The sequence below is a fragment of the Callospermophilus lateralis genome, unplaced genomic scaffold (genome assembly GCF_048772815.1).
Source record: "Callospermophilus lateralis isolate mCalLat2 unplaced genomic scaffold, mCalLat2.hap1 Scaffold_45, whole genome shotgun sequence".
Taxonomy (NCBI): Eukaryota; Metazoa; Chordata; class Mammalia; order Rodentia; family Sciuridae; genus Callospermophilus; species Callospermophilus lateralis.
In genome coordinates, this window is record NW_027514398.1 from 810,417 (window position 1) to 834,634 (window position 24,218).

Below are 24,218 nucleotides of genomic sequence, written 5' to 3' on the forward strand. Positions count from 1 at the left end.
CACCAAAGCCTGTCTCTTCCATCTCCTACAGTCTCTGGATATCGATTAAATTACATCAGCATCTTCCCACAAGGGATGGAGTAAAGATCAAAACTATTAACATGTTTTAAGAAGCCAATCTTAAGGAACTCTCAGCCTCCAACCTGCCATCTACCTTTCCACTCAAGGACTACCACATGTGGTATTGCCTGGGCTGGTGACTTCGTTTCTTTTGCTTTCTCCTCTTTCCTTCACTTCATGGTCAAAACTGTAAAATGCTAGTTATTCTCACCATCTCTACTAAACCATCATTGTACAATGATCCCTGCCCCAATCTCTCCACTGGAACTGCCCAGAAAAGAGTCACCCATGGCACCTGTGGCTGAAGGCAATGACCCTATTTCTGCCCTCCCCTGACTTGACTTCTCTGAGCACCTAACATTGCTAAACACTCCTTCCTTAAAGCCCCTTGGCCTTTGGCCCCCCTGACTGGTTCTCTCAGTTCTCTTCATTTTTTTTGTTGACTCTTCTTTTCCTTCATTTGCTTCTCTTTCTTCATGAGTCCTCTGGAAATTAACTTCCCCAGGTTTCCCTACTGGAACTCTTGCTCTTGCTCAACTCAACCTCCATGGATGATTCTGCCCTCTTGCTTGGCATCCATCGCATGACAATGCCAAATCCTTACCTCCAAGTCCTTTCTCCCTCCTAAGCTCCAGGCCCACATTTCACTGTGGAGGTGCTTCTAACACACTTCAAACACACCACAAGTAGAGCTGGAATCTCAAGGCCCTTCCTTTCTCTGCTCCTATCTCAATGAATGGTGCCAGCTCCCATTCAGCTGCCCAGGCAAGAGCTTGAGTCATCCTTGTCTCCTTCCATTCTTTCCCTCCCTACATCCAATTAATCATCAAATTCTGTTGACTCTGCCTCCAGAGACACACTCAGATGGGTTGACTTATCTGTTCCCAGTGACGCTCCCTTAGTTCAGGTCCTCATCAGTTCCCTCTCACACAACAGCCACCTAACCCACTTCCCATTTACCAGCTTCTTTCTCTAACCCTTTGTGTTCTGCTGCCAGGGTTTGGGGATAAAAGTTCCCTAAATAATTTTTTCAGAAGACTAGTGGACCAACTTTTAAAAGAGCATTTAGAGCATTTCTTTAGGCCAATAAGAAACAGCTAGGTAGAAAATAATACTTCTGTGCCCCTGTCTCAAAGACTCACTGGGCATATTAGCTTATTAAAGGTTCTGAGAAAGCTTGCTATAAAAGAATCTGTTCAGAATTGTTTAACCAATTATCTTCTAAGCTTCCTTGAGATAAGACCCTTTCTCCAGGGCAACCTCATTAATATCTTTCAGAACACCGTGTGCTATTTTAAAATACTAATGTGATTGTCTTCTCAGTTTGAAAATAAGAAAGATGAATGGATAAATACCCAAAGAAGACAACTTGAACTTCATTCTCTGGGCAATTAGTGATCCTCGGAGATTTTTGAGCAGGGTAATCACCTAATACTCATCCATGCAACCAATATTTCCAATTATTTGAGACCCTGTTGTGCACTAGGTACATTTCATCTGCCATCTCCAATCCTACAGCAAGGCTGCAGATGGACATGGTCCCCAGGGGGCAGACTGAAGTGCAGATTGGTTAAGCATTTAGACCCAAGGCCACACACCACTAAGGGTAGGACAGCTCATGGCTAGAAGTCCAAGTGGCTTTATGGCCACAGCTGTTTGTAATAATCAGTGACATTAGAAGGTGACCTTTAGCCAGCAGGAGACACTAGAAGCAGAAAAAGTCAAAATGTGGATAGAAACTCCTAGAAGGCAATTCCATCCTTCTGTTGTTGCTGCTGCCTCACCTTTGTCCCCACACTCGTCCAGATGATGCCCCCAGAACTGGTAGCCATTCTTGAGCTTGGGCCTTACTGCCCTTTCTATAGGCCTCCTGCTCTTCCTCCCCTTAGACACCCACAAGGCCATCACACAACTCTAAGAAAATCTCTCTCCCCCTTCCTAAAAACTAGGTGCTGTCCCCCAGTGCCTGCCCAACTCCAAATTTCTAACCTGATGTTCTAGGCCTCTTTATCTGCCCTCAATTTCTACCTTGGCCTTGACTTGAGATGCTTTTCTAAATAAATCCAATGCTTCCATCAATCCAGACTACCGACCATCCAGCAGTCTCCCAGCTTCTATCTGTGTTGCTCCCTTCTTACCCCAGAGTCTCTGCTTTAAATCCCACCCATCTTTCAGGGCCCTTCTCACTGTTAACTCAATAAAACCTGTCCCAAGTGGAACCAACCAGATGTTCTCTGCTTCTCAGCACAAAAGGTCGATGAGTGCTCCTCAAACTTGAAGATCAGGTTAACTTCTGAAAATTACGATAGTGAGGCTCGCAGTGGACGGCATCATCTATGTATGAAAATGACATACCTGAAGGAAGACTATTGAAATGGACAGTTAAGAAAATAGAAAAATGTCCCCTGGAAGAAGGGGGCCAGGGCTTATATTCAGGCACATTTATGATCCCATATCAGAAACCATATGACAAGTAATCAAGGCCCTTATCAAATCAGTTACAGGAAACAGAAGGAGTCAATGGAGCCAGAATCAACAATTGTAACTGGCCAAGCTGCCACAGCACCAACCAAAGGAGCCACTCACAAAGTTGAGAGGCATGGGTTTTCAGGACACAGGAAGGGTTGGCAATGCCATGGAGAAGAGCTCAGGCAGCTGTCCCAGAGTTGGTGCCTTTCCTCCAAGTTCCCTGCTTCCTTGTTCAAATCACAAATCCTCCAAGCAACCTTCTGAGAACCCATTTGACTTTCCCTTCCATTATCAATAAGGAATGTTCTGGGCAGAGGAAAGATGCATTCTCACTGAATCCATCTTTTGGGGTCATTAGAGGACTTAATGAGATCATGAGTATAGAAAGACACACCTAACTGCTCCCATGTAGCTATTGTTCAATGCATGTAGGTGATGAAATCAGCCAGTATATTGGAACTCTGCTTTTAATGACAATTTCATATAGACTTAGTTAAATTGAACTGAATTCCTGGTATCTAGACGCCTTGATGAGGTGGATACCTGGATCTGTTAACAGATTTTAGGAGCCTAAGTAAGAATAAGCCCATTGAGCTGTTGCTCTGGCAAAAGAGCCTGGTGACGCCCATCTAGCCCAGGGCATTTGTAGCTCATTACCATCCTCTAAATGCCCCACCAGCTCCATCCTCTAAATGTCCAGCAGAAACCTTAGATAGCTTTTTTTGAAAATGTAATCACTTGCATATGCCTCTAATTCAAATTACATTGGAGAGTATTTGAGGGGACTTTTAAGTCCTTTGCAGAGACTCAAATGTCATAAATACTTAATGAGTTGAAATGAATTGAACAAAGACCAAACAAACAATCAGGGTTTCAAACAAAGGCTGTAGCATCTGTCCCCCAAGCCCCTAGGGAAGTGGAGTTGCACACCTGGAGAGGAGTTTGGCCACATCAGCTGAGAACATCTCTCCTGATGCCAACTTCTCTCTGCCAGGCAGTACAGGAGAGCCTGCTGGGCTGAAGGAGTTCTGCTCAACTGTCCAGGAAGCAGAGGGTGGAACAGACAAACAGAGTGCACAGGTCTCTAGCTTACCTGGATCTCTGTCTGCACAGTGCATTTGACCAGTTTGAAGTTCTTCCCATGGTTGAAGCTGTTGCTTTAGAAGCAAACCTTGAGGATGAACACATCTGCCATTTCCATGTTAACTGGTACCACCACCATGGGCTCTGGGGGACCCTCAGGCCGGCGAATGTGCCCACCTTTACTCAGCTCAGGGCTTGGACATCCCGGACATCCTCTCAGACAGCAGCTGGGACCAGCACATCTCAGTCCTCTGGAGACAACAGAGAGACAGTACTGAAATGAGTGCCTAGAATCCCTCATGCCTTAGCCCCCCAGGTGCAACCACCAAGCAAATGACCTATTCTCCTCTTCCTGAAAACTCCCCCAAAAGCATCCAGCATTCTTGGATGTTCTTGGGAATCTGCAGCAGGTGGAAGCAGGATACATGAACATTCAGGTATAAAATCTGGACCTGGAGCTTCCAAGCATGCTAGCCCTCTCCTCTGGAAGCCCCCTCTACCTCCCATTTCTCCCCGCACAATGGTTCCTAGGCAAGGGGCCCACATAGAGCAAATGAAGCTTTGAGAGGAGGCGGCCACAGCCTGGTTCCAAGGCACAGTGGAGCAGAAACGTGAGAAGTGGGGCAGGAGAAAATAGCAGAAAAGAAACAGGGAAAAGGGGGAGAAAGCAGAAAAGAGACAGATTTGGAGAATGAATAGCTCTGAGGGACCTGGAACAGAGAAAGCAAGAGAGGGGATAGATGGTGAACCTGGCTTTTGAATGATGTCCTGACCTTCCACAGCCTCAGCTGCTAGCCAGAGCTTTCATGATAGGAAGCCTGGATCCCCCAGGGACTCATCAAATAGAGCATTCCTCAGCACACGAAGGACAATTCCCACCCTCTCTCCAGTATTATGAAAGTGTATTCTTTAGGGTGGGAGGGTCTGGACTCTAAGATTAATCCAGTTCTCATGATAGCCTAGCTTGATGCAGATCAAGCTATAAGAATCCCATGAGTCTGTAGTTCACCCCAAATTTCAGCAAACTGATCTTGTTCTCTGGATCCAATAAGACTTCCAAGAACCTACTTTTTAGAGGTCTAAACAGGGTTGTCCAAAAGAAGTGATGGAAATGCTTTGGATTGATGGTGTCAACTGAAGCTCTATTTTGGGGTTACCTGGGAAGTTTTAAAGAATACTAACTCTGGGTCCTGTCTACAAAAGGGCTATTGAGGTCTGAACACTAGTATATTTTAAATTTCTAGGAGTGCCCTAACATTCAGCTCTCATGGTGAAATCTACCCTTACAGAAAAAAGATCTCAAAAGATCCTATGATATGAAGGGAAAATTTCTGGATCAGAAGTTGGGGGAAACATGATGGAGTTGGCCATATTAAAAAACAAGTGTGGGGTCAAATATTTAAAAAGTGGAATTACAGCCTATGATTTTAAAAGAAAATTAAACATACTATGCTGGGCACTAGTTAAAAAAAAAAAAGATTTAGACAGCAGCTTTGAGGAACCATTTATTTTAAAAAGCAAATGTGTACTAGGAAAGTTCAAAGAGGTATTGTAATGATGGGGGAAGAGCAGGGCTTGTCACTCAGCTGAGGGGCAGATGGACAAAGGGACACACCAGGCTCAGAGTTCTCAGGGAAGCTACATATACATGTACATCTTTATGTACATATCTATACACCATCCACCCAGCATCATGGAAGTGTCCACTCCATCTTCCCAGAGACATCACTGAACACGTCAAGGTGCCGTGCAGTGGGATGGATCTCAGTTCCCCTTGACCTGCCACAAGGAATCTAGGGGAGGTCATTTGAGAGATGATCCCAGGGAATACCACTCAGAGAGTACAGAATGTGTGAAGGGAAGGCAAGATAGCTATGAAAAAGCTGTCTGTTGAGGGATCATTTGAACAGCTTAATTAATTCTGCTGGGAATCCTGGGAGCCTGACAGAATACACCCACCCAGACCGTGAGAGACCTGGGATATTTAGACTCTGCTTCGTACAGCCATTGTCCCCAGCATTTCCATCCAGTTCTATGCAAGGGAGAACAGAGAAATTCCTTAACAAAGATGCAGAGCTGGTGGCTTGACCTCATGGATAGGATCAATCAGGATCTTTTTTACAAGGGACCCAAGAGAACTGTGTCACTCTCTTTCTGCCACATGTATCAGCAGGATGAAGGCCCCCATCAGAACCTGAGCATGCTCATACCTGATCTTTGACTTCCAGCCTCCAGTACTGTGGGAAATAAAAGCTTGTTGTTCTAGTCACCCAGTCTATGGTACTTTGTATAATGGCCCAAACTAAGACAGAACTCCTAGGACTCTAAAATGAAAGTTGACAGCCTGGCTTCCCAATGGCCACTGGGAAACTTGGACGCCTATAATGCTGCAATGTCATGCTTGTAAGAATATGGTCTAAAATCTGGAAAGAAGGGCATTGTACCCATATCTGCTGCTTATACCGCAATCTCCCAGATAGCTTTCATGAAGGGAATTGGTGTTTCTGAAGATTTGGGTGCCCTAAGAGATGTCACCTTAACCCAGCCAGCATTCTTACCAAAGGGTGATACTCCAGTGAGTACACACAAGACACTTCAGTGACTTCCTAAAATATCCTGGTAAGAATATGAGAGAGAATGTTTTAGGAATAAAATGTCTATATAATTCAGAGATTCACTGGTAGGATCTGGGGAAACTCCATCTTCAGTGTTATATATATCTACTGGCAGGTGGAGTGTGGAAGCATAGTGGTATGGGACAGTTAGAAGTCCATGCCTGTGACAGGGACAGGGCAAAGTCTGAGGGGACGATATTAGAATCTACATGTGCTTCTGTCCCTAAGCTGCTACAGCTGATGGTACAAAAGCAGATAGTGCTTTTAAACTCGAGAAAAAACAGGACACAAGAATGTGGAGAAACAGGAACTCCCCTTTACTGCTGGTGGGAATGCAGCATGATGCTGCCATTTTGGAAAACAGCCTCACAATTTCCTACAAAACTAGACATGCTCTTATGATAAGATCTAGCAATCACACCGCTTGGTATTTACACAAAGGGACTGAAAACACATGTCCATACAAAAATGTACACAGGGATAATTGTAATAGTATTATTCATAACTGCCAAAAGGTGGAAGTAACCAAGATGCCTTTCAGTAGGTGAATGAATAAACAAACTGGTATATCCATACAATGAAATATAAGAACTAAAAACAAATGAGTTTTGGAGCCACAAAATACATGGGAGAACCTTAAATATTTATTTTTAATAAAAATGTCAATCTGAAAAAGCTACAAAGTAGAATTTGAACTGTATGACATTGCAGAAAAAGTAAAAGTATAAAGACAGTGAAAAGATCAATGGTTTCCAGGGTTAGGGGAAAGGGAAAGATGAATAGGTGGAGAATGAAGAATTTTTAGTAGTGAAACTATTCACTACGGTAGTGTAATGGTGAATACAGGTATTTATGCTTCTGTCCAAAATATAGGAAGTACAGCATCAGGAGTGAGCCCTAGTGTAAACTATGCACTTTGCTTCTTCAAGGGTGCCCCAAACTCTCACTAGTAGATACAGATCTGTAATGAACTCCCCAAACTCTCTGAAGTAGAGTACCTGAGAGGAGTCACACAAGAAAGATCCAGGCTACCTGTCCTTGGGGTCTTGGAGAACTCACCCCTCTACACTCCCCATGCTCACTCTGCCTGTGTTTGGGTTCCACCTCACTTTCTGACTACCTCCAGGACCTAACACAAGTATCTTAACCTCTCTCTGCCTCATTTTCCACATCTATACAATGGGGACAGGGCTACTTGCTCTGTTTTTCCTATTGGAAATGTTGTGACAATGAAGTAGAAAACATAAATTGATGTTCATTAACAGCATTCAATGGCAAGTCTCATCACAGTTTTTAGTTGCCTATTTTCTGAAATCTTGCATGTGTTCCTGTGATGGTTTGGATGTGAGGTGTCCCCAAAAAACTCATGTGTGACTCAATGCAAGAAGGTTCAGAGGAGAAATAATTGGGGTTTTAGAAGCTTAACCCAATCAGTAAATTAATCCCCTGAGAGGGATTAACTAAGAGGTAACTGAAGATGGGTAGGATGTGGCTGGAGGAGGTGGGTATTGGGGGCTTGCCTTTGAGATATATATTTTGTATCTGGTGAGTGGAGTCTCTCTCTGCTTCCCAATCATCATGTGAGCCTCTTACCTCTGTCACAGTCTTCTGCCGTGTTGGTCTGCCTCACATCCAGCCCCTAAGAATGAAGCTGGCTGTCTATGGGCTCAGACCTCTGACACCATGAGCCCCAAATAAACTTTTCCTCCTCTACAATTTTTCTGGTCAGGTCTTTTAGTCACAACAGTGAAAAAGCTGACTAAAACAATTCCCATATTTTGTTCCTCCTGCCAATGGCTCTCTATAATGAAAAAAAATCTGATTTCCAGCATTTGCCTATTACCATGGTGTAAATATTCCCTCCATGGCTTATTTCAAGATACTAACATATATCATTGAAAGTTTAGTCAGGTAGAGGTAAGCACAATCCTCTAGAAGGCTCCAGCTCCTCTTTCTGATAAGCAAACTTGATTGTTCCTTTGAATTTTGCCTGAATATTTGAATTTCTCATCAATAGCCCATCTCTGGTTTTCTATAACTGCAGTCTTCTGACCCTCAATGTGTGAGACAAAAGCCCTGACCCTTTCTCCAGACCTCTTTCCTGACTCTCCCAGCCCTGGCTTCTGCTCCTCCCTTGTCCTGGTCTGCCTCGGACCCACTGAGTGGTGTCAGAGGCGCCTATATGCTGTGGCATTAGCAAAATCCCTGGCCCTGAGCCATGCTGGGCTCTAACTTGCTTTCCAGCCCTCAGGTCTGCCATAGTCACAGTCAAAGTATAACAAACACAAGTAAATGGGCCCAGATTAAACAGGAAATGTCTTGATTGGCTATAAGAACTTGTTGGCCCTAACCTGCAATGGGTACTCAAGGAGGCTGTTCAATCTCTGAGTCCAAGAAGCTTCAGGAAGAAGATAAATTATGCTCTTCCTGAATGGCAAGACGTTTACCTGTCTGAAGGAGGGGCGACTGAGGCAGGATGTCCATCCCTTGGAGATTTCACAGGTGATCCTGGCCTGAAGAAGATGTTAGGGCTACAGGGGTAAACATCACAGAAAAAGAGAATTCGTGCCCTTGAAGACATTGTAGGGTAATGCTATGCCTTATTGAACATATACTGTGTGCCAGGGAGTTCACATAAATAATCTCTGATTTTCCAGAAAAATTCTGCAGGTAGGTCATATTCGTGTCATGCCTGAGAGAAGAAACAGGCCTACAGTCTTGTCCAGATCACTCAGGTGGTAAGTGGCAGACATTTTGCCTGACTTCAAAGTCCAGAGTAAGTAATGTCGTAGTGATGTGTCATGGAGGCCCCGAGGACATAGGTTTTAAATCCAGGTTTGAATGAATCAGCTGTGTCAGCCTTCTCCGTGATGTCACACCTCCCTTCTCACTAATGCTAATTACCAAATGCTGGGAGCAGGTGTCATGTCCTGCTACCACAGTTATGGGGTAATGTCACAGCTCTGCCATTACTGGCTCTGATGCCTGGAAACATAAGGCTCCCCAACAGTGGCTGATAGGTTGATGGTGGCCTTGATGTTTTTTCACGTGTCCATGAAAAAATGGAAAAAATAAGGACACTGCAGAAAATTCATCATAAAGCTCAATTTGAAGGACAGTCCTATTCTAACATTATGCTGTCTGCCTTTTCCTGTATTTATGATGCTCATTCATTGATGAAAGGAGAAAAATAATTTTTGGTAATTTGGGGCTGTAAATGTCTGCCACTTACCAGCTGTGCATCTGGAAAAGGTGACTGACCCCTCTAGGCCTTAGTTTCCTTTCTTGGGGCATAAGGCTGAATTCTTCAGAACTTTTCTGGAGAATCAGAGGATACTTCAGTAAAGTCCCTGGCTCATATGTTTTAAAAATGCTTATAAATTGGCAGAAGAAAGGACTGGAAATGTACTACTTAGACCCTTTCTTAAAAGAACACCTGGCCTTGTAAGTGAGGGACTGGGTAGTCACCACAGCCTCTTCATCTTCCAGAGCTAAGAGGCTCCCTTCACCTCAAAGTCCACCTTCCTCTCTCCACCCACCACCTAGGAAGGTCACTCTCCCTCCTGCTCTGCTCACATGCAGGTTACTGCTCTGGCCTGAGCACTCAGAAGCATGTTCTGTGGAAGGAAGTTCACAGAAGACAGACAGAGCACCAGTTCCTTGGATCCAGCTTGAAGTCAGAGTGTCACAAGAAGCACACTTGATTTCCACTCTGTCTGAGTCACTTCCCTTGCCATTTCCCCATCAACATGGGGAAATGTTGGTCTGTTGTAGGTCTGCTGGGTAAAGCCACTTAACTCATTGTGAGTGGCTTTGCAGTGTCAGGGAGCCGTTCCTGTGTCTCTGGGCAAGGTTGGGCCCTGCTGGCTCCAAGTGGTGCCCCCTCACTGCCCAAGCCCTTTCAGTCCCCAGTTACTGCAGGGAAGCATTCTGCTGCCAGCCTCTGAGCCCAGCACTGGGCTAATCCCTTCTCTGCTCTCCAGGCATCCCTCCCCATTACCTTGTGAAGGAAGGAGCCAGAAAGGTTGTGATTACTGCCAGCTATAATTCAGAATAATTCTAAAAGCATTTGTTGAGACTTTATCATGTCTTTGGCTTCCCACCCTGGGGCCCATTATCCACCAGGAGTAGTTTTGCTGCCAGCACATGCCCACCAAGGGGTCAGCTGACTCAGGAGGGCAGGAGGGTGCCATGAGACATGTTACCCTGTTCTTCCTTGTTGAGAGGACCTCTGCTTCCCTCGCCAGTTCAAGGCCTTTGCCCTCAGCTGGCCAGATTCAGCTCTCCTCCTGTTTGATCTCTGGGTTCCACTGCTTTCCAGACCCTTCAAAAATTCACAATCCCCTTGCTCTTTATCTGGCAGTTCATGAATGGCTTTTCTCCTTCCTCCTGCATTCTTTCCCTCCTTCCCCCTGTGCCCTCTCCTCCCTTCTCTCCCTATCTACCCTCTTGTGTCTCAGGAGTCATGCCAGAGCTTGGAAATATGAGGATAAGCAGAAGAGGGGAGAGGGTCTCTGCCTAACAGACAGACCCTTCTCATTCAGAACAGAGGGAAAAGACACACTCACACACCAGTCACAGTGTGGCCTAGCACAAGAGGACCTCAGGACAGGGCTGAGGACTGGATTGGAGACCAAGCAAGATGAGGAAGCCAAATGACATGATGTCAGCCTGAGAAAGAGAATAGGTGAGGAATTGCCGGGAAATAAGGCTAGAAGATGGCAGTATGTTAAGAAATTTGAGCTTCCTTCTGTTGAAAAGCAGATTTTCATCTTAAAATTATAAATCTGGCAAAATATGAGCACCAGGGTGAGCTGGGAGATAGCGAAACCATTAGTATAGGTTGGTGCATGTTAGCCACTGGCAAACCAGAGAGGGGAGGCCTCAATTTGTAGCATTGGCGAATTTCTCTGCTCTAACTTTCTCTGGCCAATTTAAAGCTACAAGAGTAACCTCACTGGAAGCAGAATTGGAGAGAAATGGGCACCAACCACTTATGAGAGGTATTTACAGCCCACCACTGCGAGGACAGTGAGAGAACCCAGGCAAAGAGTGCAGATTTCTGGGTCACTGGTCTCCAGCCAGCATCTGACCCTTGATTTCCATTTGTTCCTATAGTGGTGTCATCACCCAGAACTGCAAGACAGTGAAGTACAGGAGACACAGAAGCTCCACAACTCAAGAGGTGGCCCTTCTGCAAGGAACTTGCTACTGTCCAATCTCCTAGAAGCTGTAATTTTCAAAGCCACACTCTTTGTTGTCTCTAACCCCAAACTAGACTCTCCACTTTGAATCATGCTTTCAGCTTTTGCCACCAAACCCAGAAAAAAATCACATTTCCCTCTGTGAGTAGGATTTAGAGTTGGTGGTCAGGCAGGGAAATTTGGTGGCATGATTAATCAATGCGTTGGCTAGATCTTTGACTGAGTTCTTCCCCATTTGCTTCAAAAGTTAAGGAGAAGGCCAGATAATAAGCAGGAAAATTCATAAGAGGTGGAATGGTTTCCTCAAAGACTGCTGATCAAAATATCCATGTTAACCTTAAGGACCGACTGATGTTCTAAATGCTCCTCGTGTGCACCTTTTAATTTGGTATGAAGGAGTTTGTGGTCATCCAATGAGAGGCAGCAAGTTGAGTAAAGGATTGGGAGAGGTTATGATTCATGCCATGGATAAAGAAGGATTCCAGGGGCTGGAATTGTGGCTTAGTGGTAGAGCTCTTGCCTCCCATGTGGGAGGTACTGGGTTGGATCCTCAGCACCACGTAAAAACAAATCAACAAAATAAGGATGTTTGTCCATCTACAAGTAAAAATCAATAAATAAAGGATCCCTGAAGTCCTCACAAGCTGGCAGGACATTCCCATGTAAAAAAATGTAACTTAGAAAATGGAATAAATGTAGCCTTCTTAAAGGCAAACAGCAACATATAGTTCTCCCCAGTTTTCGATAAGGAAGATTTGGTTTGAGCAGCAGTATGGTTTTAAAAAAACAGGGTTAAAGCTAACTGTAAACTCACTGTTAGTCACTGTGATGTGGCTGCCCAAAACAAAACATTAATGCAGTGTTGAGGTTTTAGAAAATCCTGAAAAGGAGAATAGTAATTCCCCTGGGCTTTGCACACTTGGTCCCAGCTCAGCACTGCCTGCTAAGGGCCCAGAGGCTTAAGAGTCTGTGTTCTAGGTGTGAAAATTGGATCCCTGTGAGCTAGGGACCTTGGTGCAGGATGCAGACCGCTGAGACCAAAAGGAGAAGTGAGTCTGGGGAAGGCAGGATGGATTACAGATTTCCTATGATGGTTGAGATGCCATGTAAAAAAAAATAAGATGAATCTGATTTCTTCAACCAGGTCAAGGTTTAAAATAAAATGCAACACACAGAAGATAGAAGGGAGGAGGATATATATATATATATATATATATATATATATATATATATATATATATTATTCCTCAATATCTGCAGATTGCTGATTGCAGAACTTTGCAGATAATCAAAATCTAAGGATGCTCAAGTCCCTTATATAAAATGGCACAGTACTAGCATCTAAGCTAAGCACATCCTCTGGATGACTTATACCGGATATAATGTAAATTGTATGTCAATAGTCGTTTTAACCTTTTATTTGAGGACTAACTACAAGTTAAAAATACTCTGTACATGTTCAGTACAGGTGAAGTATTTTTCTTTTTTCAAACATTTTCAATACTCAGTTGGTTGAACCCATGGATGCAGAACCTTCAGACACGGAAGGCGAACTGAATGACAGTTGCCCATTAATGTGTTTGTACCCTTGCTAATTTGCCGATGTCTCCCAAGGCAGATGTCCCTCCCAGTTTGAGGATAAGAAAAAGTGACCCAATAAAGCCAGCCAGCCTAGGGCCTCCTTTCTTAAGTGGCAGAGCCTGGACCAGATCTCAGATTTCCCATCTTACCCCACATTCATACAGAACCTAAGACTTCAGGTCTCCCGCACCTCTGTCTCTGTGCCCAAGAAGTGCTCAGAGGAACCTGTTTTCCAGAATTCTGATAGAACCCAAACTGCTCACTGTAAGCTTATCAGCATCTAGCCATGTGGCCCTGGAATAAATGTGAGCTTTCAACACTATTAATAGGTGTGGCAATGTCAGAGGTATAGAGCTTTCTTAAGGCATCTCATAGGATACATTAAAGAAACAACCCAAAACAATTGGTGGTTAAAAGAAGACTCAGTACTTTTCTTTTTTAAAAAAATCCAAAAGCACAAACACAGGTCTAACAGCACAGGTGTTGTCCTGTGCATCCATCATCACCTTAGAAGCAACACAAACATCCCTTGAACAAGCATCTCCACCTGCCAGCCTCCAATCTGCCACTCATTGCAAATGCAGTCTGCACCAAAAACTTGCTTCATGTAAACAAACACCGAAAACATCCAACTTGACAATGCCCCCATCTGTACACTGCAGCAGTCAGCCTTCATTTTAACAAGAGCTGGATAAAATACCAATTTAGATGCCCTGTCAAGCAAACTGGACACCACCTGTGTGTGAAAGACTTCGGAAGTTGAAAAATATATGGGCAACCCCTCAGTGGTTAAAACTGCAAATGAAATAAATACTTTAAGGAATCACTAGAAACTCATCAAACAAGCCAAGAGACCTAAAGACAAATAATATTTCAAAAAACACCTACATTTATATCTTATGAAGAAACTGGTACAGTTGCCAATGAACTCAGCACTGGCTTCCTGAAGAACAACTTAGTTAAATATAAAATAACTTAAATGTTGACCTGGTCCTCCACCTGTGGGAAACATACCGCACAGGGGGTGTGGGTCATTTGCACGAAGATGTTCACACCTGTACCACTGATCATAGTGAAATCATGAGAACCCAGACAAAGTGTTCAGGGAAATTTTCAGAGGAAAAGCTAAGCAATACCAATCATGATATACTATGAGAAGAATATGGGGAATAGTTGCACATGAAAAGATTTATATAAAAATGTAATGTGACAGAGAATGGAATTTACATACTTATTATAACTACAAAAAACACATCTATATTTAAAGTTACATGCAATTAAAAGGTCTTTGTTCTCTTACTGTTAAACTTGTTAAATATATTTAAAAATATGTACAGTCTGTCCCCAAGGATAAAGCTGTCCCCCTTTCCTGTGCATCTGCCTCTAGAGCCTTTTCTTGTGGTCTGATTTTCTGTGCTCTTCATGCAGCCCATGGAGAGGGTGGCCAATGTTCTTGCCACAAAGCTAGACTAGAGAGCACATATGGCACCTACAATGGAAATTTCTGCATCCTATAAAAAAAAATCAGGTTTGGGGTAAACAATGCAGAGAGACATCTCAGTAAAATTTGACAGGAGAGACTGAGACCACAGGAGTTGTCCCTGATTCTAAATAGTCTGTGAGGAACCCAGAGTGTCTTGCAAGGGTTCAAGATTCCTTCCTACACTGCAACTGTGGGTCGCTCTGCAGCCCTCATACCTTAGCCCCACCTGGGCCCTTTTCTCACCCCTCCCTGCTCTCATTTCTGAGAAATTATACAGATCACTTTCCTCACCCTGTCCCAGCCTAGCATTTCACCTTAACCATGAGTCCATTCTGTCCTAATAACAGCTCAACAGGGAGGTACTTGCATCCCCTGTCTCATCCATGGGGCAATTGAGGCTGAGCAGGTAACTCCCAAGGTCACACAGCAAGTGGAGAGCAGAAATGGGACTACAATGGAGTTGGACAGGGCTCCAGATGAGGGCACTTTGCCACCCTGACCTGCAGTGATGAAGGGCCTGGCAGTAAGCCAGAGTCCAGGCCTGTCCACCCAGGAGGCCTTACCCCACAGCACACCCAGAAAAGTGCCCTGGGGCTTTGGATTTTAAACTTTCCAGGTTAAAAACATAACCTGGAGAAACACTGTGCATCCCTCCCCCTAAACACATGATCAGTGTGTCACTAGGGGAGGTGAGGCTCGGACCTCCCAGGCCTGAGCTCCATACTAGAGTGCAGACCTGTGTGGATGGTCTCAGCCTTCTCTATTTGTGATTTTAAAAAACATTTTTTGACAGTCTCACTATGTTGCCCAGGCTGACCTTAAACCCCTAGATTCAAGCAATTCTTACTGCCTCCCACGTGGTGAGACTATTGCCATGTGCCATCAATCCTGGTTTTGATTTTTAATAGTTTTTAGTTAATTTTTAAAAAAATTGTGTTAATGGAGATTGAAACCAAGGGTGATCTACCACTGAACTATATTCCCCAGCCCTTTTAATTTTATATTTGGAGACAGGATCTCACTAAGTTGCTCCTGTCTCAGTCCCCCAAGTAGCTGGGATTACAGGTATGCACCACCATGCCCAGCTTTATTTTTTAAAAAAAATTAGTTGAAATTGTATGTCCAATTGTATGTACAATGTGTAATATTTTGATATACATATACATAGTGAACTGATAATTGTGATAAAGGTTGTTAATATATTCATCTCTCCATATAGTTACTGTGTATGTGTGTGTGTGTGTGTGTGTGTGTGTGTGTGTGTGTGTGTGTGTGAACATGTCAGATCCACTCTCAGCAGATATCCAGTACATAACACAGTGTGATAAATCACAGGACATTAGACCTCTAGGGCTTACAAATTCCGTGTCCTAGAAGTTCTGTCTCCTTTGACAACCATCTCCCCATTATCCAGGGGGTGATGATAAATGCCTGCTCAGTGAGAGTCAGGAGCTACTGCTCTGGTCCTTGCCTCACTGGTGAGAACTGAGTTTGAGAGATTAAGTGGTGCAGTCTCTCAGCTGGAACTGGGGTCTCCCAGTTCCCAGGTGGCAGACCCCCCACTGTGCATCCCTTCCTCCGAACCACATGTTCAGTGTTCAGGGTGGTGTCCACGCCAAGCTTGGTGTTGCAACAGATCTTAATGGGTTACAATTGGTAAATGCCTATGTGTCTCTGGACCTCTGATTTCAGAGTACAGTGCTGGTTTCTATTTTAGTTTCTTCTGGTTATCCAAGCCCTTTATTGGGAAATGGGCAGAAAGAGAAAAAAACAGTTTCAATTGTTCACAGCTTACAAAATTTAGGGAACTTTGGTCTTCTGAAACTCCAGCCGTGAAAGTTCCAAGTGGAGAGTCTGGGTGTAGACCCAAGAAACTCCCCAGTACAAAGCTCTTCTCCAGCAACTTCCCCACCACTGCTCAGGCTGATTAGTAGTTTTCCTCCCTGATTAGAGAGTGAAATAAAAGAGAAAACCTCATTGACACTCTCTTGAACATGAACAGTAGAAAGACAAGTCTTGGGGTTTTAAGAGTTTGGGAAGAAAATAATCACATGGAACAAGAGCCAGGCATAAAAGTTTAGACCTGGGAGAGGGCTGGGCAGAAAAGAATCAACCCTTAGACTTGTGTGTGGACCACAATTTGAGTAGCAAGACCCTGAGAATGGGAGTTTGTGGACAGTTACCATAGCATTCCAAAAAAAAAAAAATAGAAGCAACATCATATTTTGGCCGTAGTACCATCTCACCTGGGTACAGAGCCTCATTCATTATTAAGTAATTAATAAGCAGACAGTTCAATTAAAGTAATTCATATTCAATTAAAGGAATATGCAAACTCCAAATATTATATACACAGTCACTATACAAATGTACTCCCACAGTGTTATGGTTTAAATATCAAGCGTCCCCCAAAGACTTGTGAGTTGAGGGCTTGGAAACCAGTGCAGTAATGTTCAGAAAGTGGAATATTTTGGGAAGTCACTGGAACATGATCTCATTAGTGAATTAATCCATGGATAGCTGGATGGATCCTGGAGGTGGAGGAGGCTGTGGGAGGTAGAACCTGGTGGAGGGAGTGGTCCTTGGGGACATGTACCTGGGGACTACACCTTGTCCCTGGGTCTTACCCCTTCTCTTCTATTTCTACCTGCTCCCCAGCTGCCATGAACTGTGTACCTTTCCTGTGCTGCATCCTTCCACCATCATATTCTAGTTCACCTCAGGCCTAGAGCAATGGAGCCAGCAACCATGGACTGAAACCTCCAAAAGTGTGAGCCAAATAAATTCTTCCTCCTTTCACTTGTTTTACTTGAGTTCTTGACACAGTGACAAAAAGTTGCTAACGTGCATATTTACAATTGAGTTTCATAGTAAGAGGAAATAGAGAAATTAAAGCAATTGTAGTAGAGAGGAAATTGTTTTTTCCCATCAACACTGGCTTGGTTTCAATGGTGAAGGATCACTTTATCTCTCTTTTAGATAAGTTTGATCCAAGTCTGAAAATAATGAGGGTCCTAGGCCCTACTTCCAGCCTCCAAGCAGTTGCATTTGCTCTGCAGCCAAGCTGGGGACAGAGTAGTCAGAATCATGGGTTTTATTTGTCAAAGTCATGAATTCAGCTCACATCAGATATTAGCTGGTGTTTGGTGTAACAGTCCCTGGCCTTTCTTCCTTCAGCTCTCGTTCATTAAGGTTTCTGAAGAACACAGGAAGTCAGAAAAAAGCTCACTTCAAAGCTCACCACAATCTGAAGGCCAGAGGGAGAGAACAGAGGTCAGAGGCTCAGGGGACTGCATGTTGGACGCCTCCCAGGCCAGACAAGGTTGGCAGAACAAGCAGAAGAGTGGGGTGTTGGGCGGATGTATGTCCACATCCAAGTGTTCAAGCACCACCAAAGGGAGTAAGCTCTCTTTCTGCTGACTGGGAATTTTCTAGTATGTGCCTGCCCACAAACACACACAGTCATGAAAATGATAAGAATTCTTTGGAATCACATCCAACTGACATTACAGAAAGATACTAAGATAACTTTGGCAAGACATCACATTTGTCCATCTGCTGGAACTCAGTTTTTCTCATCTCAGAATAGAGGAGATTAGGCAAGAGAAAAAAGACTTAAGGGAGTAGTTAGGAAAGGAAAGATATACAATACTGGGATATAGAGAAGGTGGAAATAACGAAGATTGTGAGCTCCCCGAGAGTGGGAACTGGAGCTTCAAGGGGTTCCAGGTCATTTGTTTTACTTCCTTTGTTCACAGATGAGACTGAAGCTGAGATGCTAAGTGACTTCCAAAGGCACAAAGCTGAGGCCTTAGGGAACAGAGTAGGGGTCCTCTGCTGCATAGGACAAAGGACCTCTGAGCTTTTCAGGAGGCCCACCTTCTCAGGTATGCCCCTGGTGGCTGCTGGAGACCATGTGAGCCCTCAGGGCTGACTGTACAGATGATCCTAGGTACAGAGTTCAACAGAAGAGGGCTGTTTTCCAGAAGTTTCTCTACCACATCCAGCATCTCTCTACCCTGCCCTGCCCTCAGGGAAAGGCTTCTTCTGGCCTGAGCCAATGTGCGCCCTGCCCAGGCCCTGAGTCTTCATCTAATTGTGGCCTCAGTACAAATGCTCTCCCTCTCACAAATTGCTTGTGGTAGCTTCTCTCCTCCCTCCGCATTCTGGAGACGATGCTGGCCCTTTATAGGGAGGAGACACTGGCTCAGAAAGGGCTAAGACCTACACTCAACTGGAGCCAGAAACTGAGCAAGAAGAAGCCTCTCAGGCTCTGCTTAGGGAGGGATTCTAGATAGGGAAAGTTCCACTGTTCTGGGTATGGAGGAAACTCATCAGTCAGCTCCTCTGAGACAAATCCTGGTACCTCCCCAAATCTCAGTGTGCTTGTCCACTGAGGTATGGCATGTGAAACTGTCTGTCCTAGAACTGTTGTGACAATTAGCAATACTCATGTATATAAAGCACTTAATTGTAAACTACACATCTCCAATGCCAGCTACTGGTCATGATCACAGATTCTCAGGTCCCTTCAAGAATCTGCATAAATGCTTTGGACATTTTCAGTGCCAGAGAGGTCTTCACAACAATGTGTTGAAGGAAATTTCCACAACTTCCAGCACAGGCTGCCTTGGAGTGCAGGATCTGAGTCTGGCCCTGCCTGCTCTGGCTTTGCACAGCCAGTCTCTGTTTCTAAACAGAAAACTATAGAAAGCACAAGGGTTTGGGGTTCACAGATTTTTCTTTACCAGGACCATCTGCTATTCATATGCATTTTAGTCCCAACCTCAAGATACCTGTAGGCATCAGACTTGATGAGATCTGGTGACATCAGTGATGGCAGCTAGAAGTTTGAAAGGCCACTCCCAGGAAGGTCCAGGAAAACAGCCATGCCTGGTGGCCCTGCCCACATTTGCCCAGCCTGGACCTGTCCTGTAGTTCCTCCTCTCTTGGCCTAGGTCTTGGGGTCTTGGGATTTGGGAGCTCAATCAGCCTTGAAGTTCGTGTGCCCTGATCCTTACCTATGGCCTTGCAGCCCATATGTGTGGCTCCTGTCTGGTGCTCCATCCACTCTGAAGTCTGGTCCCTGCTCATCCTCTAGATGAGGTAGCAACCACATGCACTTCATGCCCACAGCACTGGCTGAGCAGACTAACCTCCCACTTTGTGTTCTATTCTTGACTGTTAACATCGCCATAATTTGTCAAGTGTCTAATTGCCTGGCTGTGTGCCAGGTGAGGGTAAGGAGGATCCAGAGCACTGGCTTCCCTGCTCACCACTGCAGCTCACTGCCCTTCTGGGGAAAAAAGGTCATGTGGGCAAATGCTGCACCAGATGTCCATGTGAATAGGCACACCTTACGTACAGTGGGCATCCCCAGTTCATTGCTGCGTGGGGGGGAGAAAGGGGCTGCTGCAGGGCAGAGGAAGACCAATGCCCCAGGGGCAGGAGTTCTGTTTCTCAGCCCATGGGGCCTAGTAGCTTGTGACCTTCAAGCATAGCTTCCTCTGTCCAGCCCTCTCTGTGGTTCAGCGGTGATGATTTACCCACGTAGACTAGCCCAGACCAAAGGGTCTCAGAGAGCATCTGGTCTGCTGGTTTCCAGAGTTCAGATGCTTCTTGGTTAAAATCATTTGAAACACGTAACTACCCTAGACCTACCGGTCAGAATGAATGGGTGGGGAAAATGATCCTCATTTCAGCAGAAGTAGTTGATTCAGGGCACAGCTGTGACTGGATCGAGGTCTCATCCCAGGCTGCATCCAGGCTCTAAGACCTTGGATTCTAAGAATTCCCTGTGTGTCCATGCCAGGTTTAGAGTTAGGGCAGCCTCACTAGTCTGGCAGGGTCTGCTCTACAGCCCCCACCTTCCTATTGCCCCCATTTTCCTAGTGCCCCAGGGAGCTGCAATACTGCTGGTGGGAGGCATTTCTGAGCCTCTATATTGCAGTGTCCATGCACTCCCATAACTGAGGACCCCATGCATGCTCCCTCCAGTGCCTTGCAAACTCCTGGAATGCTGGGAAAGCCTTGAGTTCCAGGTACCTGGTTTAATTAACTATGAGACTTTGAACAGAGTGGTTCAAATCTCTCCTAGGCTCAGGTCTCTTTGAAGAGGAAGTAAGGCTGGACTCTCAGGTCACTTCTGGCTCAATATCCATCTACCCTAAGCACCCCAGCTAGGTATCAGGCAACTGGGGACTACTCCTGTTCCCCAGAGTCTGCTGAAATCACCCACTCCAGCCAATACTATACCTACTCACCCTGCCGTACCTGTTCTTTCTCATGGAAAACACAATAAATGCTCTTTCAGCCTCCTGACCTGCACAGGGTCCCTGCATGACCTGTGTGGCTCATACTACTGTGAGTACAGACTTCCTCCTTCATGACATTGTGTCTGCACAGGCGAGTCTTGTAGCATCTGATTGAAAGTAATCCTAGATACTCTGGGCTTTTACACAGTCTGTTTTGGGTTTCCAAATACCTTCCAGTTTACCTCTTGTGTGCTCTGCAAAATTTTCAGAGTTTATGCATGCATGAAAAACGTTTGGAACCCCCCCCCAGCAGCCTGCAGGCTAACAATGAAGCCCTCTCTAGCCCCTGCTGTCTGTCAGCCTGGGCCTTCACTGCCTTCTGTCCCAGCCTTTCTCCCTTCAGCACATACCTGCCTTCTCTTAGCTGGTGGGTGGACATCTGTCCTCTCCAATCCCTTTTCAATGTGACATTTCTTCAGATCTTTAAAAGCTGGAGCCTTGAGCTCTCTGGAGGTTTTTTCTGTCCCATCTCACCCTCCCTGTTCCCTGAGGTGCTCAGAAGTGAGGTGGCATGATTTTCACTATTCTATAGCTCTAGAAGATTTGATCCCAAGGCCCATCTCTCCTGCTTCTAATCTGAAGGAGAATTAAAGACACTGTACCTGAAAATACACCCAATTATCAAGCACCTTTTATGTGTCAGGCATGGTACTAAGCAATGCCTATATGCTTTCTTGTGTAATCCACATAACAGCAGAACTTACAAGCCTCCTCAGGACAGAACTGTGACAGTTCTTCCCAGGTTGTAAGCCACATGGTGTAGAAAAGGTGCTCAGAAACGTGATGCATTGAGTTAAACAATGTGCTCTTCTTTAAAACTGTTAATATCCTCATATTACAGATGGAGAAATGGACTCCCAAAGAAACTAAATTACTAGTATAAGGTCTCAGGCCACAGGGCTCAGAAATGGTGGAACTGAGATATGCTCCCAAATTCACTTGAATTTAGAATGAACTTTCTTTCTTTCTTTCTTTCTTTCTTTCTTTCTTTCTTTCTTTCTTTCTTTCTTTCTTTCTTCCTTCCTTCCTTCCTTCCTTCCTTCCTTTCTTTCTTTCTTTTAGTTATCAATCACAGTATAGTACACTTTGATATAATTCTATAAGTATGGAATATATCTTGTTCTAATTAGGACTCTATTGTCTTATGGATATACAAAATGATGAAATCCACTGTGGTGTATTTATATATGTACATAGGAAAGTTATGTCAGATTCATTCCACTGTCTTTCCTTTTCTGATTCCCTCTTCCCACCCTTCCCTTCATTTCCCTTCATCTAATCCACAGAAGTTAAATATTTCCCCTCCCCACTTTATTATGGATTAGCTTCCAAATATCAGAGAAAACATTCAACCTTTGGTTTTTGGGGATTGGCTTATTTCACTTAGCATGATAGTCTCCAGATCCATCCATTTAACAGCAAATGTCATAAAGTCATTCTTCTTTATGGCTGAGTAATGCTCCATAGTATATATATGCCACATTTTCTTTATCCATTCATCTGTTGAAGGGCACCTTGTTTGGTTCCATAGCTTACCTATTGTAAATTGTGCTCTTATAAACTTTGATGTGGCTGTGTCACTGTAGTATGTTGATTTTAATTCCTTTGGATACATGCTGAGGAGTGGGATAACTAGGTCAAATGGTGGTTCCATTCCTAGTTTTTTGAGGAATCTCCATGCTGCCTTACAGAGTGGCAGGATCCACGTTCTTGTCTCGACATTCTCCTCCCACTCTACATGCAAGAGTCAGTCTCGTTTCCACTGACATTGAAATTCATACCTATGACCCTCCTAGGTGGTGGAAATGCCCAGAGTTTGGCCCTTTGCAGCTTGGGAAGCCATGGCCACCTCCAGACAGACAGCTCTGCTATGAGCTATCCACTGAGGTTTCTAAAGGCTCATTTAGAAGTCCAACCACAGTTTTCATGTTTAAAAATTAAACAAAACCACGAGAGAAAATCCACTGCACAAGTCCAAGCTGCCCGCTTTACTCAGAGTTGCATTTGGTAGCAGAGGAGCCAGGCCACCTGATGCTCAGGATGAGAAGGGAGACCACAGAGCAAGAGGAGGCTGATCACTCCGGGGGAGGGACAAGGGTCTGAGGCCCCATGTCCAGGGTCCAGGAATACCAACTCCTGTGCTCTCAAGCTGCCTGTGGGGAAAGCCACAGGGCAGGATAGCAGAGAAGGGACAGGTAGTCAGTGGAGTTGGGCACAACTCACGAAAGAAAAAAACACATTGAGCACAGGGGCAAAGGACCCTGGGACCAACGCAGAGGTGAGAGGCCCACATGTCCCCACAGGCTGCCAGACCCAGTTGCTGTAGAAGGTGCTAGAAAATGACAAATGACTTGGCTTCAGATGAGTCTACACACAAGTCTATTCCTTTGCTTGTTCATGACCAGAAACTCTCACTCTAGGTTCAAGAAAGCATCCCTAATTTCCCTGGGAGCCAATTCACTCCATAAATACACTGGGGAAGCAAAACAGCTTTGTCTGAGACAAACAATAGTCTGGTTTATCTTTCTGTCCCCTTCAGCTCCCTTTTCAAGGAATTTTACAACACAGCTGTGCTGATAAAGACAGAGGAAGGCCCAAGGAAAGCCTGTGTGGTCAGGTATTATGGCCCTATCTGACCTCTCAGGAGCCCTGAGAACCTGAGCACAGCAGTCCCAGGAGGGGACCTCAGTTGCCTCGCTGCAGCAGGAAGTGGCTGTGTAAGCTTTTACATTCTTCCATTTAAGTCCTTAGTACAAGATGAGCATCTCAGTCTGACAACCCAAAATCTGAAATACTCTAAAATCCAAAACCTTTTGAGGATGGACACGACACCACAAGTGAAAAATTCTACATCCAATCCCATGTGACAGGTCACAGTCTAAATTACCCTCGAACTATGAGTATAAGATATACGTGGAACAAAAATAAATAAATAAATTTCACCTGTGGACTTGGGTTTCATCCTCAAGATCTCTTCTTATTTATGTATAAACATTCCAAAATCTGAAATACTTTTGGCATCCAAGCATTTCAGAGAAGGGACCACTCAATCTGTATATGAATCTTTGTTTCACTTGACACGGGGTCTTTGCAGGTACACATGCCTGGAGCCTCTGAGCCCAGGACACAGCCTGGCCATAGCAGTGTTCCCTACATGCCTATGAAGGACCTTTATGGTTATAAGATGGTAGAAGAAGAGGTATAGAGCAGGGAGTGTGGAGGAAGCGGTATTAGGGCAAGACCTTTAAGAAGAGGGAAGAGGAGGTTGGGAAGCTTTTGGGATGAGCAAAAACACAAAGAGGACATGAGGTTCCTTTCTTCTTTTATCCCCATATCACAGTTCTGTTTATTCTGGGAAGCAACCAGCTGCAGCTCCAAAATAGATATGCCGAGAAATGGCTCTAATGAC

General features: G+C 44.7%; 1 pseudogene; it reads right to left on the reverse strand.

Moving 5' to 3' along the window:
- The window catches only part of LOC143388899 (protein-tyrosine kinase 2-beta-like), a 53,716-nt pseudogene extending 46,413 nt beyond the window's left edge, over nt 1–7,303 (reverse strand).
- Nucleotides 7,304–24,218: the final 16,915 nt, after the last annotated feature.